This window comes from Rattus norvegicus, chromosome 10, assembly GCF_036323735.1.
Source record: "Rattus norvegicus strain BN/NHsdMcwi chromosome 10, GRCr8, whole genome shotgun sequence".
In the NCBI taxonomy this organism is placed as follows: domain Eukaryota; kingdom Metazoa; phylum Chordata; class Mammalia; order Rodentia; family Muridae; genus Rattus; species Rattus norvegicus.
Window position 1 is genome coordinate 39,375,980 of NC_086028.1, and position 17,987 is coordinate 39,393,966.

General features: G+C 41.2%; 1 protein-coding gene across 1 annotated transcript in view; it reads right to left on the reverse strand.

Annotated features, from left to right (window-relative positions):
* Cdc42se2 (CDC42 small effector 2) overlaps positions 1–17,987 on the reverse strand; it is a 68,504-nt gene that overhangs the window by 38,711 nt on the left and 11,806 nt on the right. The gene's annotated exons all lie outside the window — the stretch shown is intronic.

Sequence of the window (17,987 nt, forward strand, 5' to 3'; positions counted from 1 at the left end):
GCTCTGTGGCTCTCCACAGATACCTCGTGCCGCTCTCTCCACTGTAACTCAGTTCCCAGCTACCTGTCTGGACCTGATAAGCATCTGAACTTTCAAACTCTGCTATATATTCTTAATAGCTCACAGAGCACGCTATATTATTGTCAAAGTCAAATGTGTTTTCCAGATTTGGGAACATAAGATAACGTGAGATAAAAACATGAACTTTGAGTCAGAAAGCTGCAGGTTTGAGTTCTAACTCTGAAAATGGGTAGCCTATAGTAAAGCTTAGCAATTCCTTCATACACAAGCATCCAGAGAAACACATAGCACACTAAGCTACAGTGAGCCTCAAATCTAGCATGGACAAGCTCGAATGCTGATCTAACCACTACTCCCTCACTCTGCTCAGGGGCACCATAACTCACATATGTCATTCCATCCAAAGTCTTCACCCCCTAAAAGCATTGCCACGAGAAGTCATTCTCTTCCAATTCCAGCCATTCAAACAAACAATTCCTCCCTAGACATCAACTGCTTTGTTGAAACTGTCTGTATATTCAACCCTTTAAACTGTGGTAGGCTGGGGATGTATCTTGGTTGGTAGGGGTGCTTGCCTTGCATGTTCAAGGCCACAGGTTTAACCTTAGTACCAAAAACTAGAGCAAAAATAAATACTAAGTGTGTCTCCCAAATGCTGCTGGTATAAGCTTGAAATGCATAGCTATTTTTTAATTGTGTAATTCCTTTAAAAATACACACACACTGTCATACAATGTAACCACTGCATTCCTACATATTTATCTAAAGAAGCAAAAGTGTACATCTGTAAAATTATTTACAGCATTTATTTGTAACAGATGATAAAATGAATAAGCAAAAAAAAAAAATCAGTCCTCTGAAGCTGTATCTATACTCTGAGTTCCTATACTACAAAATACATTACGTTGTATAGGGTTTTGGGTCTGGCTAATATTGGTGAGTGACGTTTTTATTTATTTGTAAGTCTTTTTATAAATACAAGTTTATACATTTTTAAAAAATTGAAATGCACCTAACTCACTATGTAAACGAACAGGAAACCTGATGAACTGGCAGAACAAGCAGCTGAGCCTCACCCAATCACAAGCAGGCGAACTTCAGCCAAGCACAGGCTGCCAGCAGATCAGACCACACCCAAAAAGGGTAGAGCTAGATGGAACACTACTGTACTTCCCTTTTCTGTCTTAAAATACTCAATCAGTTAGACAAAACTCTGGATCTTTTATGACTATGAGAATTACCTAATTCAGAAAAATATCTCTGTAACTCAACTTTACTTAAATTGCCTTTTTTTTTTTTTTTCAAACAGCAAAACCCAGGAAACAACCCCAATTGCCTGTGGATAGGTGAATGGATAAACAGAAATATACCTCATTCAGGAATTTGCAGCCATGTGCCACATGAGCCCTAGGGTAACTGTGAATGCAACCTGGTACAGAATTGCAAACTGACTTAACACAGTATGAGATTGTGTGTGTGTGTGTGTGTGTGTGTGTGTGTGTGTGTCTTAGCTCCCGGGTTCTCAATGATGAACTTTGCAGAGGACAAGAAGTAGATTGAACATGCCTGGTTTTAACAGTGAATGAACTGCTGTAGGGTTGTGGAGATGGCTTAGCAGGTAGAGAGCTGCCGTACGAGAATGGAGACCTAAGTATGCTGGCCAGCACACACGAGCTAGATGCAGGGGCACACGCCTCTAACCCCAGTGGTGAGGGTGCCAAGACAGGTGGACTCAGGGGACGCGCCAGCCAGCCATACAGCCAAAATGCCAAGCTCCAGGTTCACTGAGACTGCTTCAAAATAGACAACAGTGAGATGGCACACTAGGTAAGGCCCCTTGCTGTCACATCTAAGTTCAACCTCAGGCACCCTCACAGTAAAAGAACCAACTGCCCTCTGACCTCCACACATGTGTACATATAGACCATACACCTGAATGTGCGCGAGCGCGCGCGCGCACACACACACACACACACACACACACACACACACACACACACACATTAGTAAATGTAGTTTTTTAAGATATAGTAACAAAGAAAAATAGCATATCTCTGGCTTTTACATATTAACATATGAAATACACAGATCACACATGAACAAAAATAATTAACTACTAAACATATATCAACACAGATAAATCAAAAAATAATTATACTTCATCAAAAACCCACCCAGACTGACTACACAGGCCTATGATAGAGCACTTGGTTAACATACACAAAATCCAGGATTTCTTCTCCATCACTGAGGGAAACACACACACATGCACATACACATGCACATATTAACACATGTACACACAGTATGCTTTAAAATCCAGTTATATAAATTCTAGAAAACAAAAACTAATTTCTGGTAACAAAGAGCAGATGTATCAACTGCCTGGCAATAGGTGTGAGGAGGTAATGAAGAGGACCACAAAGACTGAACGCAAACTAGCACTGGGGTGACATATATTGTCATTACAGTGCTTTTTGTGGTGCTAGGGCCACACCACAGCCTTGGGCACCCAGGCAAGGTCTGGCCCACTGTTTGTTCCCAGCCTCAGATTTTCAGTAGCTCAAGTGTGGTGTCACTTCATGGGAGAGAGAGAGAGAGAGAGAGAGAGACAGACAGACAGACAGACAGACAGACAGACAGACAGACATAGATATCTATATATCTATATATAGATATCTACATATACATATATATATCCCCCCAGCCCATCCCCTTCTTCTTCTATAAGGGTGTTCCTTCCCCCTCCCCAACCACCCCCTTTCCTGCCCCCCCATTCCCCTACACTGGGGGAGGGTCCAGCCTTGCCAAGACCAAGGGCTTCTCCTCCCACTGGTGCCCAACAAGGCCATCCTCTGCTACATATGCAGCTGGAGCCATGAGTCAGTCTGCGTGTAGTCTTTGAGTAGTGGTTTAGTCCCTGGGAGCTCTGGTTGGACAATATTAAAATGTGCAATTATTCTATTATAACCAATTGCTCACTGCAGATTGATAATGAATGTCAAGACTGATTTCCACAGAAAGCTGGACATTTTCAATATATCAAGCTTGACACACGATCACAATCTTTTCAGAAAAGTTTTTCAGAAATGTGTATAATGCTAAGTAAGTACCAAAACACTAGTTGCCGATCACAGAGAAAGCATGTGCTAAACAGTACTGGATCCTTGTGTAATTGGGCACTCTCTAAAAGAAAATTCAACAGACTTATTCAATCCCAGTCAGTACAGCTCCTTACTCCCTTAGTATATTCTGTAAGAATCAAATATTTTTAATCATTTCACTGTCAGCTAAAACTACACTTTAGTGTAATCACACAAAGAACATTCATGAACCTGTTACTGGCATGTACTAGATTCTCCTTAGAACTCTGGAGGAGCCACGAAGCTACAGAAAATCTACCTTACGACCTGGCGTGTGGTGGTGCCTTTGTACCACATTAAATGCCACCTTTCCCACCTGCCTGTTGTTCACCATGAAGAGACAGAGCACCCTGTATTACTTCTCTAGCTCAGTTTGAGATTATAGCACTCTCTGCATAGAAACTTCTGTTTTCCAAGGTATGCATCAGAGTGCCATGAATAAAAAAAGGATTATTTTTAAACACATTCAGGCAGTCACAGAAAAGTTAAACATATTCTCCTCCACCACCCAGCAAGACAGGATGGATAAGGAGAAACAACTGGAACACTGTTCTATGTCCCGCTGTCCTGCGTCAGTGTCTACTATCAGGACTGTGGGGAGTAACTAAAGACCCATTAATAGCAGAAACCCAGGTACGACTCCTTTTAATCCTTATACCCTCTTACAAGTTTTAAGTACCAATCCCCTGTAGCTCAAAAATCGTAAGCTTAAACTGATCAAATGTAAGGGAGAGTCCTAGGTCTTACTAAAAAAATTTTGCTTAGTTCCCACTTTTCCCAAATGGATAGAAACTCACATTAGCAGGACTTGATCCTATTAAATTACTTCAGATAATCTAATAAAAAGTATATACTAACAAATTGGATGTGGTGGCACAGGTCTTTAATCACAGCACTTGAGAGGCAGAAGAAAGAAGTGCCACTTAATTCAGTATAATGCTTGACACACACGACTAACATTTTTAAATATTTCATTATGCTACAAATGAAATCACAAAACCTTGTAAAAGGACTGTCCATCACAGTCCAGTCTACACAGTTTTCATGGCCATTCCTTTCTCTATCTCAATCTAGTTCAAGTAACAAATTACACCGAAATTCTACCCAAGCATAAATTACATGAGCACCCTTGTTTATAACTGAAATGCCTTCAGACTTTCCCTGTATTTCATTTTTCAAGTGTTCTTTCACCCCTCCTTCTGTGGATCAGTGCCACACTAGACAGGCGGCATGGGAATTCTCCATCCTCTTGCTTCTGCCTCCCAAGAGCAGGATTACAAAGTGTGCTGGCTCCCAGCTTCCCTCTTTGGTGACAGGTTCCCTGTGCTCTACCATGACCTGTTTCCAACCCAGGCCCCAAGTCTAAATCTCCTCTTTAATCTCACACTTTGGGACAGTATTATGTTTTCCAAACTTAATCTTTCTTACATTTCCATTTGAATTCCAAAATAAAGGTCAGTGATCTAAAAATATGAACACTACCATAACAGATTATAAGTTTACCCCTTCAGAAATAACTGCTTTTTAATGGCAACTCCTAGAAAGGCTGCGTTTCAACCCGAAGGGAAATGCTAATAATGGGAATTTAGGAACTGGGGTAAGCCGAATGGAGCTCGCTCAGTGAGGGCAGCTTTCACTCTTCCGATTAAATAGTTTAGGCAGATTTGTACTTGCTTACACATTAATACTGGAGTCCTTTCAGTCCATAAAGGCTCCTTAACTTGTCTCCATCAGCCCAGAGTTCACGGGGCATATGTATATTGACGATGTGTATCGGTGATTCTCAAACCCACATTCCCAGCCTGAAGCTCTGCAGCCCACATGTTCTTTGGTGTAAATGCACAGTCTACAGCAGGCAGCACATCACACAAGGTGTGTGCCCTCACTCCACACACCTCAACTCAACTCCACTTTCCTTACCCCTCTCCTACCTCAATTCTACCCACCTTACTTTATTCTATTCTCTCACTTCTACCTCGTTTCCCAAGCAAAGAACAAGAGTATCACTCCCGACTCCTGTCTTTCTGCCTTGACCTTCAAGGCCAAACCAAGATCTCGCCTAACTATTTTTACAATCTATTTAATTCCAGATCTGCAGCCACTAGTAAAAGTGATTGCCACCAAGCCTGACAATCTGAGTTACAGACCAGGACCCACTTACTGGGTAGAAGAGACCCTTTAGTAAACTGTCCTCTGACCTTCACATGCATGCTATGGCATACTCAGAACCCCTCCTCCCTAAGACAGGCAGACATAGACATAAACATATACATACACATATGAACAGGCAAACATACATTTTTTAAAACTCTAAAACAGAATCCGAAAGTAATTTAGCATATGTGTCTTTTGTTTGTTTGGCTCTGGGGTGGTTTCTTGTTTTGTTGAGATCTCTAGCAGGCCAAGCTAACCTCAAACTTGCCATGTAATGTCAATGAATGGGTCTCGATCTCCTCCTGAGTTTCCAATTTCCATCTCCCAGGTGCTAGGATTACAGGGCTGGGTGTGCCACCACTCCAGCATTACTTTGATTTTTGTGGAACAGGCTCTCCCTATTTAGTCTAGGCTAGCCTTAAAGTCACTGTGTAGCCCAAGCCAGTCTTGAGTTCGAAATCCTCCTGGCCTGGGATTATAGGTAGGTATGCACCATCAGACACAGTAGACACACAAGACACACAGCAAATCAAAACCACGCAGTCAGCTGTCGTTTCATTAAACATGGAGGGCATGAAAAAACACACTAAAATGAGCTTTCAGTTCCCTATTAAAGCACTGTTAGAGAAATATTTAAGATTGAGTAATGGTAACACAAGACAGGCTAGAGAGATAGCTCAGCAGTTAATAGCACTTCTGAGGACTCAAGTTCAACTTCCAACCTCCATATGGTGGTTCACATCTATCTTGACTCCAGTTCCAGAAGATCTGATGCAAACCCCTCATAAACATAAAATAAAACAAATCTTAGAAATAAATATATAATAAGAGCATCTTCCCAATCTAGTTTGGGAAGACTTGTTCTTTCCTAAAACACAAATCTTATTTTTTTTTCTTTTTCTTTTTCTTTGGAGCTGGGGACCGAACTCAGGGCCTTGCCCTTGCTAGGCGAGCGCTCTACCACTGAGCTAAATCCCCAACCCCACAAATCTTATTTTTGAGACAGGATATCTCTGTGTAACCTTGCCTATTCTAGAGCTCAATCTGAAGACCAGACTAGCCTCCCATTCCGAGATCCACCTGTCTCTGCCTCAGAGGACTGGTATTAAATGTTATATGCCACCACATCTATTTTTAAAATTTATTTATTTATTCATTCACTTTACATCCCAATATCAACCTTCCTCTCCTCCAAGTACACAGTCACACACAGATCCTCCCCTTCTCCTCTGAGAAGGGAGAGCCCCCTCCCCGGTATCACTTCCTCCCCACATTACTTTTGAAAATTATCACAACCCATCTCCTTTTAGCAAGATAATAAAATAAACTGAATTTTAAAAAATAAAACATAGCAAGTAGAGATGGATCAGCAAATAAAAACCTTGCACAAGCATGAGGACCTGAGTTTGAATTCCCAGTATCCAAGGAAAGCCAGGAATAGTAGTATATCTCTAATCCTGTGTTCCTACAGAAACAGAAGAATCCCAAGAAAACTACCAGCCTGTGAACAAGAGACCCTGCCTCCTCTCACCTGTACATATATGCTGTGACACATGCACACACACACTCGCACGCACACACACACACACACGAAACACACGAAGCACACTATAAAAGGATTTTACAAACACTAGCTTATTTGCAACTGAAAACTTTAGGCCTGGAAAAAAAAGAATTTTATATAAACAACAAAATTAATGGTTCACATTTAGTGTAACATTTGAGAACATATCAAATCTGAGTTGAAATGTTTTAATCTCACCACCTTCGAAATACACTACATGCAAAGCCTCGTAACCAGAGCAGAAGGGCACTCATGCTCCCCTGAATACATTCCTTCCTACGCTTCAGGGGCAGACAGGCTTTTTTTTTTTTTTAAAGTAACAACAACCAAAAAAATCCCCTACATTTTCCAGATTGTCCTCTTGCAGTTAATTTATCTGGAATGTAAACAGGCTGAGTAAGCAGCTCCTGAGAGAGTGAGCAGAAGTGAGACCCACAGGCTTCCTGCTGCTGAGCTGAGTGGTGAATCGGGGCGTGGGAGGGTCCCCGCCTTCACTAGCGGCTGCCACCAGCACCAGTTGTGGCCCCAGATTCAGAGTTCTGACAGCCACCTACCAGTTTCAACTTCCTAACCTCTAGGACATAAATATGGGCCTAGCTTCCTGAATATATTAATTCAAAACTACTTCAATTCTAACTCTTCCAGACTACCCATTCCCTTTTTTGGGGAGTGGGGAAAGGTTCTGAGACAGCATTTCACATGGTCCAGGAACTCCTGACACCACCATCCCCCTACACAAACACACAAACACACACACACACACACACACACACACACACACACACACACACCCCTGATGTACCTTGGGAATGACCCTGAATCCTGATCCTCCTTATCCAAAAACTTCATCACCACCAACTGTCATCTCTGAACTCACGAACAGTTTTGTTTCACAGAATGGAATCTGAAAGCTACAGTAGTTGTCTTGGGTTTAAAATATGCATTGCTTATATTTATTTCTTCACTCCATTTGAGAAGTCTAGTACGTAAGACTTAGTATTATTAATTGAATTTGTAATGTCAGTATGAAGAATTAAAGGTTCTCTTATACCTGGCCTGGTAGCAAATGCCTGGAATTTCAACATTCAAAAAGCAAGACAAGTTCTGTCAGATATAATGTGGAATTATTTTATGTATAACACATGACAATTAATGGACTGATAAAATACTAACACTCCTGTGGTAGTCTGAATAAAAATGGCCCCCACAGGTCCATAGGGAATAGCACTACTAGGAGGTGTGACCCTGGAGTGGGTGTGGCTTTGATGGAGGTGTGTGACTTTGAAGTCTTAGAAACTCAAGCCTGTTCACTTCCTGCTGCCTGTGATCAGGGTGTACAATTTTCATCTCCTACCAGCACCATGTGTGCCACCATGATGATAATGGACTAAACCTCTGAAACTGCAAGCCAACCCCAATTAGACATTTTCTTTTACAAGAGTTGCCACGATCAGGGTGTCCCTTCACAGTAGAAGTCCTAACTAAGACTGCATGATCCTATTTTTCTGAGTTGAATACACTTCTCTTAGCATAAAGATCCAACTGCTGTGGTTTTAAGTTTCCTTGCCAGGCTTGCTGATACACACATCTGTAAGCCCAGCATCCAGCAGACTCGAGCACAACAATCAGGAATTTAAAGCCAGTTTAATCTATACTGTTAGACACAATCTCAGAAACCAAAAAACAAACCAAAAAACCATCTGATATAAATAAAATGCTCCTTTTCCTCTGGGAAGTATAGAAATATTTAAAACCTCAATGCTTTCACCGTCCAGACCACTCACTGAACAGCTGCATGCACAGTCTGAAATCACCCATGTTACTGCATGCTGACCATCACTCTCCCTTGAATTCTCTATAGTGAATCTAAATTACCAGTGCAAGGCTGGAAATGACAAGCGCGTGCTTGTATGTGGGCGTTTTGTCTCCACGTACATCTGCACACTGAAAGAGGGCATTGGATCCCACAGGACTACAGTTAGAGATGGTTGTGAGCCATCATCTGAATGCTTGGAATTGAATCCTGGACCTCTGGAAGTGGAGCCTGTACTCTTAACAGCTGAGCCATCTCTCCAGTTCCTAAAATGACTTTTTAAAATGTAAATACTAGACCTGCAATCCCTCTTTGTGCAAGAGCCTGCTTACTTGAGTAAGGGTAGTGACCACTCCTCATCAAAGAAACCTCTCTACAGCAGGTAGAGACCATCACGGAAAACCACAAATGGATACAATCCAGAAACTGTGGGTAGTCCAGCCTCAGTGACTACCTATTCATTACAACTCCTGTATCTATGGCTCAGGGAACATTGTTCATGGAAGAGGGGGTGAAAAGACTCTAAGAGCCAGAACACAAGGACTCTGCTGTGAAAGAATCTCTTAGAAATGCATAGACAAAACGGGGACAGCAACCAACCAACATGTTAACATGAGAGGGGGACATTTTGAAGTATTGATTAGTCTTGAAACCATATACATACAAACAACAAAACACTGTCAGAGAGAGAGAGAGAGAGAGAGAGAGAGAGAGAGAGAGAATATGAGATGATAATTATACCAACTTCACAGTAGGAGGGGATATGGGGGGGCTAGAAGGGCTGGAGGAAGGAAAAAGAAAGACTGATATAATTCTATTTCAATTAAAAAATTTTAAAACTAGGGCTGGAGAGATGGCTCAGTGGTTAAGAGCACTGACTGTTCTGTTCTGCCAGAGGTTCTGAATTCAATTCCCAGCAATCACATGGTGGTTCACAAACATCTGAATGGGATTCAATACCCTGTTCTCAGGTCTGAAGACAGCAACTGTGTAATCACATATATAAAATAAATAAATCTTTTTAAAAAAAAACATTTAAAAACTAGGCCAGGTAAATAGGCCTTTGCCTTTAACCCCAGAATTCAGGAGACAGAAGCAAGCAAATCTCTCTGAGCTCGAGGCCAGTCTGGTCTACAGAGCAAGTTACAGGACAGACAGAGAGACCCTGTCTGGGGAGGGGGAGGGGGATTACATACACACACACACACACACACACACACACACACACACACACACACCAATGAAATGGCTAAGTAAGTAAAGATATTTGCTACTAGGCCTGATGACCTGACCCAAGTTCCATTCCAGGAATCTGCATGGTAAAAGGAGAACTAACTTCTACAAGTGTCCTCTGACCTCCACAAGTACAAGTGCACGCACATAAACAAATGTGAATTTTAAAAATATACTAGGTTATTTTTATTGTTTTTTGAGACAGGGTCTCACTATGTGCCCAGGCTGGTATCAGCAATCTGCCCACCTTTGCTGCTATTATAAGGAAGGAACATGTCGTCTGCCCAGAGCCTCCCTCTGGAAGGTCTTTAGAAGCAGCAGCATGCACGCCGCCGTCAGCTCCTGTGACAGCAATGCCTTCCAGAAACTGCTGAGGACCTGCCTGAGGCTGTTTTACACATTATATGTTTTATATATAAGTAGAAAGAATACTCTACTGATGAAAACTGCATATTTATAATTATATAAACATATAGTTTATGTTAGCAAGTGTTATATACCTTACATAACTGTGTTCTACACCTATGACCACAGTAATTTTAGACCAACATCACCACAATCAGGTGACAGTGCAGATACCATGACATGTTACTGGGTGACAAGAATCTCCATCATGGTTGGGGATTTAGCTCAGTGGTAGAGTGCTTGCCTAGGAAGCGCAAGGCCCTGGGTTCGGTCCCCAGCTCCGGAAAAAAAAAAAAAAAAAAAAAAAAAAGAACCAAAAAAGAATCTCCATCATGATCTTAAAGGACCACCTTTGTCCCACACGTAAGTACTTTGCCTCCATTACTCAATTACCACACGATGATTAATGTTCATATTCTTAACTGCATTACTCATAATGATTGAAATGTGAAGAAAAACTGAAAATGTTCACAAACTGATAAAAGAGAAATAAAATGCTGTGCATGCACACCATGGAATACTCAGTTGTAAGAGACAGTGACAGGTGCTACGCTGCTGACAAACCACATTGAGAGGTCATAAATACAGGACCCCTTTCCAACCAAAGAGGCAAATCCCAGGACAAAAACCTCTTTCTTGTGTCTGAGCGCAGAGCTGAAAGAATGTTGGTTTTCTCTGGTGATAAAATTACTATTTAGACAAAGAAGGCCGTTAACAGCACTGACTTACACAATTCAATAAACCGATTTTACCACTACATAAAATTTTCTCATAAGCCTATTGGGGGAGGGGGTTGCCCCCCCCCAAAAAAATCAGGAACATGCTTCTTAACCCCAAGCACATTAAGTGAATCCTAGGATCAATAGTTTGGCCAGGCCAGGCAGGGTGTTTGGAGAATAGATCCACCAGCCCACACTCTACAGCAATGCATTTAGAACCACACTGTATTCAGGACCAAAATACTAGTCTCTCAAATCTGGTAAAAGAAACTTGTAATTATTACTGAAGTTAAGAGTTGCTTCCTCCATATCTTAGCTATATTTTGTTTCCAAAAGGGTCAATTTATTAAAATAGACATCATTATGAATAAATGTTAGAAATGCAAATGTGTCCACTTCTAAGGAGACACAGAAATACTTTCTCACCCTTTTAGTCAGCAACAATTAGCTCCTCTCAATTCAGCTTGGTTCAGCTCAACTCAGAACAGTTAGTTTAATCTCAAGACTTGTTTGTTTGTTTGTTGGTTTTGTTTTGTTTTTTAAAAGCTTAGTCTCAAGACTGTGAGACTGTCCCAGAACTCACTATGCATTCCAGGCTCACCTTGTACCCATAGATACCCACCTGTCTATTTCCAGAGTGCTACAAGTAAAGGCATGTGTACCACTATGCTTGGCTAATTCAGTTTTTAACATTAAAACTTCCATTGAAGCCAGATTTTTGCTGCTTGTTTGTTTTATTTTGTTTTTGTTGGGGGTGGTCAAGACAGGGTGTCCTGGCTGTAGAGAGAATCTCTTATGCACTGTGTAAAAGCATTCACCTGTCAAATAAAAAGGCCTACAGCCAAAGAGATGAGGCAGGAAATAGTTTGGTGAGAGAGAAAGAGGTCTCTGGCAAAGAGTAAGGTGCTGGAGATTCACCCCAGACACAGAAGAAGATGGTGGCATGAAACTGAAGACCAAGTAGCCAGCTACATGGCACAACTTAGACTAGCATAAATGGGTAATTAAGTTATGAGCTAGGCAGAGAACAAGCCAAGCTTTTGTCCTAGGCGTTTATTCATGAACTATTAAGTCCCAGAGCCCTTATTTCTGGGAGTAAAGTTGATGAGAGGAAAACCCCTAGCTATAGATGACTTTAACTACACTTGGCTGTCCTAGAACTCATTCTGTAGACCAGGATGGCATTGAACTCAGAGACCCACCTGCCTCAGCCTCTGGGTGCTGAGATTAAAGGTGTGTGCCACCATGCCCAGCTTTGGAGTCAGGTGCTTTTTTTTTTTTTTTCCTTTAATTGGTTTTTCCAGACAATGTTGCTCTCTAGCCCTGGCTCTTCTGGAACTTGCTCTGTAGACCAGGCTGGCATCAAATTCAGAGATCCACCTACCTGTTTCCTGAGTGCAGGGATTAAAGGCAACATGCAACAACACTACCCGGCCATAAATCAGATTTTAAAAAGACTTTGAAAAGTCACAAGACCTGCTCTCATTCTTGGACAGGGCGATTAAACAATCACCACAAATACATATGAGTTCACCTTAATTCCACATATTTTTAGATTCTTGACCCCAATTAACTTCTAAGAGCTCCCAAGACATCCTAACACAGTAGGTACAGCAGAAAGGAAATGAAACACTATCAACATCTTCCACAAGCCAAGTCATCCCCAACACACCTAATACCCTTTCTTTTTTTCTTTCTTTGAAAATATTTCTTTACTTACTTGTGTGTCTAAGTATAAGCCCTAATACCCTTTCTTAAGTGAGAAAAAGTGGCAAGCACCAAGGGTAAGAGGACTTGCCATGCCACTTCCCAGTGCCTCCCACACTCACCAGCTGAAAACAGTTAGCCTTCAGTAGTAGTTCCTCCACACACAGGCTGTGTGGTTAATTATAAGCATCTAGACCACTGGCTCTCAACCTGTGGGTCATAACTCCTTTAGGGTTAACCCACCCTTTCAGGAGTTGCATATCAGATGTTTACATTACAATTCATGACAGTAGCAAAACTTCAGTTATGAAATAGCAACAAAATAATGTTATGGTTAGGGTCACCACAAAAGAGGAACTGTATTAGAGGGTCATAGTATAAGGAAGGTTGAGAACCACAGCCTTATACATAAAGCAACGTTTCACAAAAACAAGGTTAGTATTCATAAAATAAATGTAAAGAAGGACAATGATTTCCTAAGACAGACAGACAGACAGACACACACACACACACACACACACACACACACACACACACACACACACACACACGACACACCCATGGAAGAAGGGCAGAAAGAACAGAAGAGCTGGGGGAGGGAGACGGGCTGTAAATGTCTTCAGGACAGGATGTGACACTACAGTCATGTGCTCACTGCAGCTGTGGTTATCTCACCAGATCAAGTCGACAAGATCAACTAGCATCCAATCGGCAATGATAACTGGACTCAGTGAGTTATTAGCACAAAAGTAGAGGGAATAAAAAAAGATGGGTGAGATCTTGGGTTGCCTGGGAGTAGTAGGGGGAGGAATTGAGGGAAACATGATATATTGTTCATATGTACAAGACTGTTAGAATATAAGAGATATTCTAAAAATTCGCTCTGAATTTAAACTTTGGAAAAAATATTTTAAGCATAAAGATATGGAATTAAATAGTTGCTTATCTGTTTACAAATATGCCGTATTTTTAGGGACATTCTCAAGGGATTGTCAGTTGACTGACAACAAATGCACTATTTCTCAGTAGAAAAAGCCACATCAACAGTATTGCTTTTAATTCTTCTTTACCACATTAAGAAGTAGTTTGAGCAACATCCGTACAACCAAGGAAGTGGCACTAAGGTAAGAAAATAGCTATAAAAGAGGAGCCTGTCTGTGAACACACTGTAATACCATACAATGAAAGGCATTAGGGAGATAAGGCCAAATCAAGAAATTAGCAGTGCATCCTAAGTAACTTATCATGCTGGTAAAAGACTGGTCACTTACTGTAAAACCTAAAGGCTCTTGGAGAGCTGTAGGCACTACTACTTGAGGATGCAAACGTCTTCAGGATGTTGACAAGATTGAGACAGTGGTTTTCTGAGAGAACCACACACACACACACACACACACACACACACACACACACAAACACAAACACACACAAAACTGCTCCCACAAGTACTTTTACATGTATGAAATAAAAATCAAATCAAACTCTAATGTAACAATTCTTACATGCTAAACTTTTTTCTAAGAACTCCTGACATAGAGTTCAGCAATAGCTAATGGAACTGTCAACTGCAGATACAGTTTATTTTACACAGACTTAGTTATAGGCCTTCAACTAAACACATCCTTGAGACTGAAAATGTATGGCTCAATGGTGGGGTGAATGCCTAGTATGCACAATAGACTCTGTCAGAGTTTGATCCTGGGGGTGGGGGGTGGATTCTTCTAAAATTACCTTTTTTCTTACATTATTTACTCACTTATGTATGCCATGGTGAAATGTGGAAGTTGGAGAGCACAGTGTGAGAGGTGATTCTCTCCGTCCATTATGTTGAGTCCCAAGAATCAAACTCAGGTCATCAGCTTAGCAACAAGCACCTTTGCCTACTAAGCCATCTCACAGGCCCACTATAATTATTTCAACATTAAGGCAACACCAGACAAGGCAGAGAAAAACATGAATTTATCCTCCAACCTTTATTTTGTTCTAGGGCCACTATTAAAGTAATTCTACTGTGTAAGGAACTACATTTTTTTGTTAATCAATATAATATAATCAAGTATGACAGTAAGAATGTTCTTAAGGAAAAAACAAAACAAAACACTACTAGCCAACATGGTGGAACAGGCCTGCTGTCCTAGCACTTGGTAGGTAGAGGCAGGAGAATCAGAAGTTCATGACCAGCCACCAAATAGGGAGTTCAAAGCCAGCCTCTGCCTCAAAATAAATCAATAAAATAAAATAAGGTGACCTGCCACATTCTGCTGCCCATAAACACAAGAGGAGAGAAGAGAAAGAACATGAGAACAGTAAGACAGGACTCACTATGTAGCTCACACTGCACCATACTCCTTAAGGTTCTCTTTCATTTGTATGCAGTATAACATAACATTCACACGCTACATAATATGCTGCATAGCCTCCTAGCAGGAACAGACGACCATAGCTGAGGGGTTTACCAGGAGTCAGGAAAATGCTTTCTTAGTTCTCCAAGTCCCTGGACACATAGCAGGGACTGACTTCAGGGCCATTCTTCTTCCTGCATCTTCACAGTTGAACCTATAGATATACACAGTGGCCACTCTAGGGATGACCAAGTACAAGCCATTAATGGTGAGGCCAGGAAGACTCTTGACCCCATCTCCACACCATAAGCTACACTCTGAGCCCTCTCCAGCTCTTCACAGGTGACCTGACCTCTCCCATGTTCTCGCTCCTCCTGCCTCAGCCGCCTGAGTGCTGAGGTTACAGGTGTGCACCACCACACGCAGCCCACTTCTCACCACTTTACCTGCAGCTTTACCTCTTTTCCAACAGATCCCCTCTTACTGAATAAAAAGCAATGCTTTTATGGTGGTAATATTGGTTGGTGTGAGATGTAATAGAATCTTTTTTGAGGATAAATTCACTGACTTTTCTGCAAAGACATTTATCAAAATTAACCCCCTGTAATGCTAAGGGTAGAGATTGAAGCCTTTTCCACTGGTTTATGTTTTCTGATGTAACAGTTACTTTATTTAATGCTGTGCATTAGAGAACAATGGTGCATTAGAGAACAATCTGAGTTAAAGAATAATAAATTAAGTAAAGTAAATGTGGCTGATCAATGCCAGCAGCTCTCTCAGTCAACCAAGTTCAACTGCTGAACAATAAATTCACTATGACAGGACAAGAGTCTCTAGAACGAGGGTGTTGAAAACAGGAGAAGCTGTGAACACTTGAGGACTGACAGGAGATCATCTACTGACTTGATAACACTGACTGGGAGACGTTGAGAGTAGCAGAAAATGCCAGGAGCATTTAGATACGCTGACAGGCAAACTCCAACCAAAATGCTGAATTAGAGTGTTTATATATACATTACAGAATGAAGGGGGCAGGGAGCAGGTAGCTGCACACAGCACACTGGCTCAGCTGGACTTCTTTCACTACAAAGAAACAATCTGAATAGACTGATCGAGGCTCAGTCACAAAACCAACAAACTCTCAGAGGCATTCATGGTAAGCTCTTTAGCATCTGCACTGAGATGAAGGAGCAATTAGAAATGCAGTTAAGAAACTAATAATCAGGTCCGCTCTGACCTCCAGCGGAGTACCAAAGCATGTGTGTACATACACACACACACAGGAGTACATTAAAAACATGGAAAAGATATAGGAGTCAATGGATAAGGATCTCATTAATCCCCAGGTGGCATTTCCCATATAAACTCATTCAGATCAATGCTGGATTCTAATAAAGATAACCTAGTTCATAAAATAAATGGATTTAACCAAAGCATTCTAGTGTGTCATTCAAAATTACTTGACATGTAAAATACACATTAAAAATGTAACAGGCTGGGGGCTGGGGATTTAGCTCAGTGGTAGAGCGCTTAACTAGGAAGCGCAAGGCCCTGGGTTCGGTCCCCAGCTCCGAAAAAAAGAACCAAAAAAAAAAAGTAACAGGCTGGAGAAATGGCTCAAGGGAGAAATGGCACATATTGCTCTTGTAAGCAAAGGTAGGCTGCCAACACCCACATCAGGTAGATCACACCACCTGTAGCATCAAGTCTAGGGATCTGGCACTCTCTTCGGGGCTCCATGGGTAACTGCTCTCATGTTCATATACACACACAAGCATGTTCATATGAGCATGCACACACACAATTTTGAAATAATCAATACATATTTTGTTTTGTTTTTCTGAGATAGACTCTTACTATGTAGCTCTGGATGTCCTGGAACTCACTATGTAGGCCCTGCTGGCCTCAAACTCACAGAGTTCTACCTGCCTCTGCCTTCTACGTGATGGGATTAAAGGCATGTGCCACCACACCTAGCTTAAAAAAAAATTTATTTATATATATATATAAAATGAAAGAGAGCCAGTGTGGTGAGACATACTTATAATCTCAGCACTTGGGGCTAAGGCAGGAAGCTGACAAATTTGAGGCCAGTTCGAGCTAAACAGCAAGACCTTCTTCTCTCAAACATCACAACAGCATGCATATAAAAGCATTTGTAATGTTTCTTTTAATGTGAAATAAAAATACGAAATCTGACTTTTATGGTTATTATTGCTTAGGAGTTAAGATTACTGGACATGAAAGCCTAAACTGTAATGTACATGTTTATACAAAAGCACACATAAGCCTACCTCAAATGGCTGTAAAAATCAAGTCCAGATTATGTGCACATACTAGTTCCACAAATCAATGAAAAGATAGATTATTACATATTAATATTTGTAAAAATATTTAATAGAATAATTTTTATGTGGACCATTATTCATTCAGGGATTTCTAAACCACCTCTTTCAAAGTTCCACCTAAAAGACTGCTTTAATCAACAGGATATGGTCTCTACAGCTTAGGGGTGGAAAGTTAAGTAGGAACTCTTACTCAGCAGAACACGGAACACTTGCATGTAATTAACTTCACTGGCATCCTCCTTTCTACTGAACTTAAGTTGCAGTTTAAAAACGCACTTCAGAGACTGGGGCTGAGGCTCAGGAGTTTGACCGCCCTGCATACGTAGGATCCCCACTTCAACCTCTAGCGTTATAAAAATGAAAGCACTCATGTACAGCCAGCATTTTTCATTTAAGAACACAAATATGTACATCCATTCATTAACTACTATTCAAAGTAATATACATTACTGCAGCTAGCTGCTAACATACCATGGAGAAGCAGGGTATCTGTGAGACACACCACCACTCTGCCCTCATGCCCCAGCTCTGCTTTTGA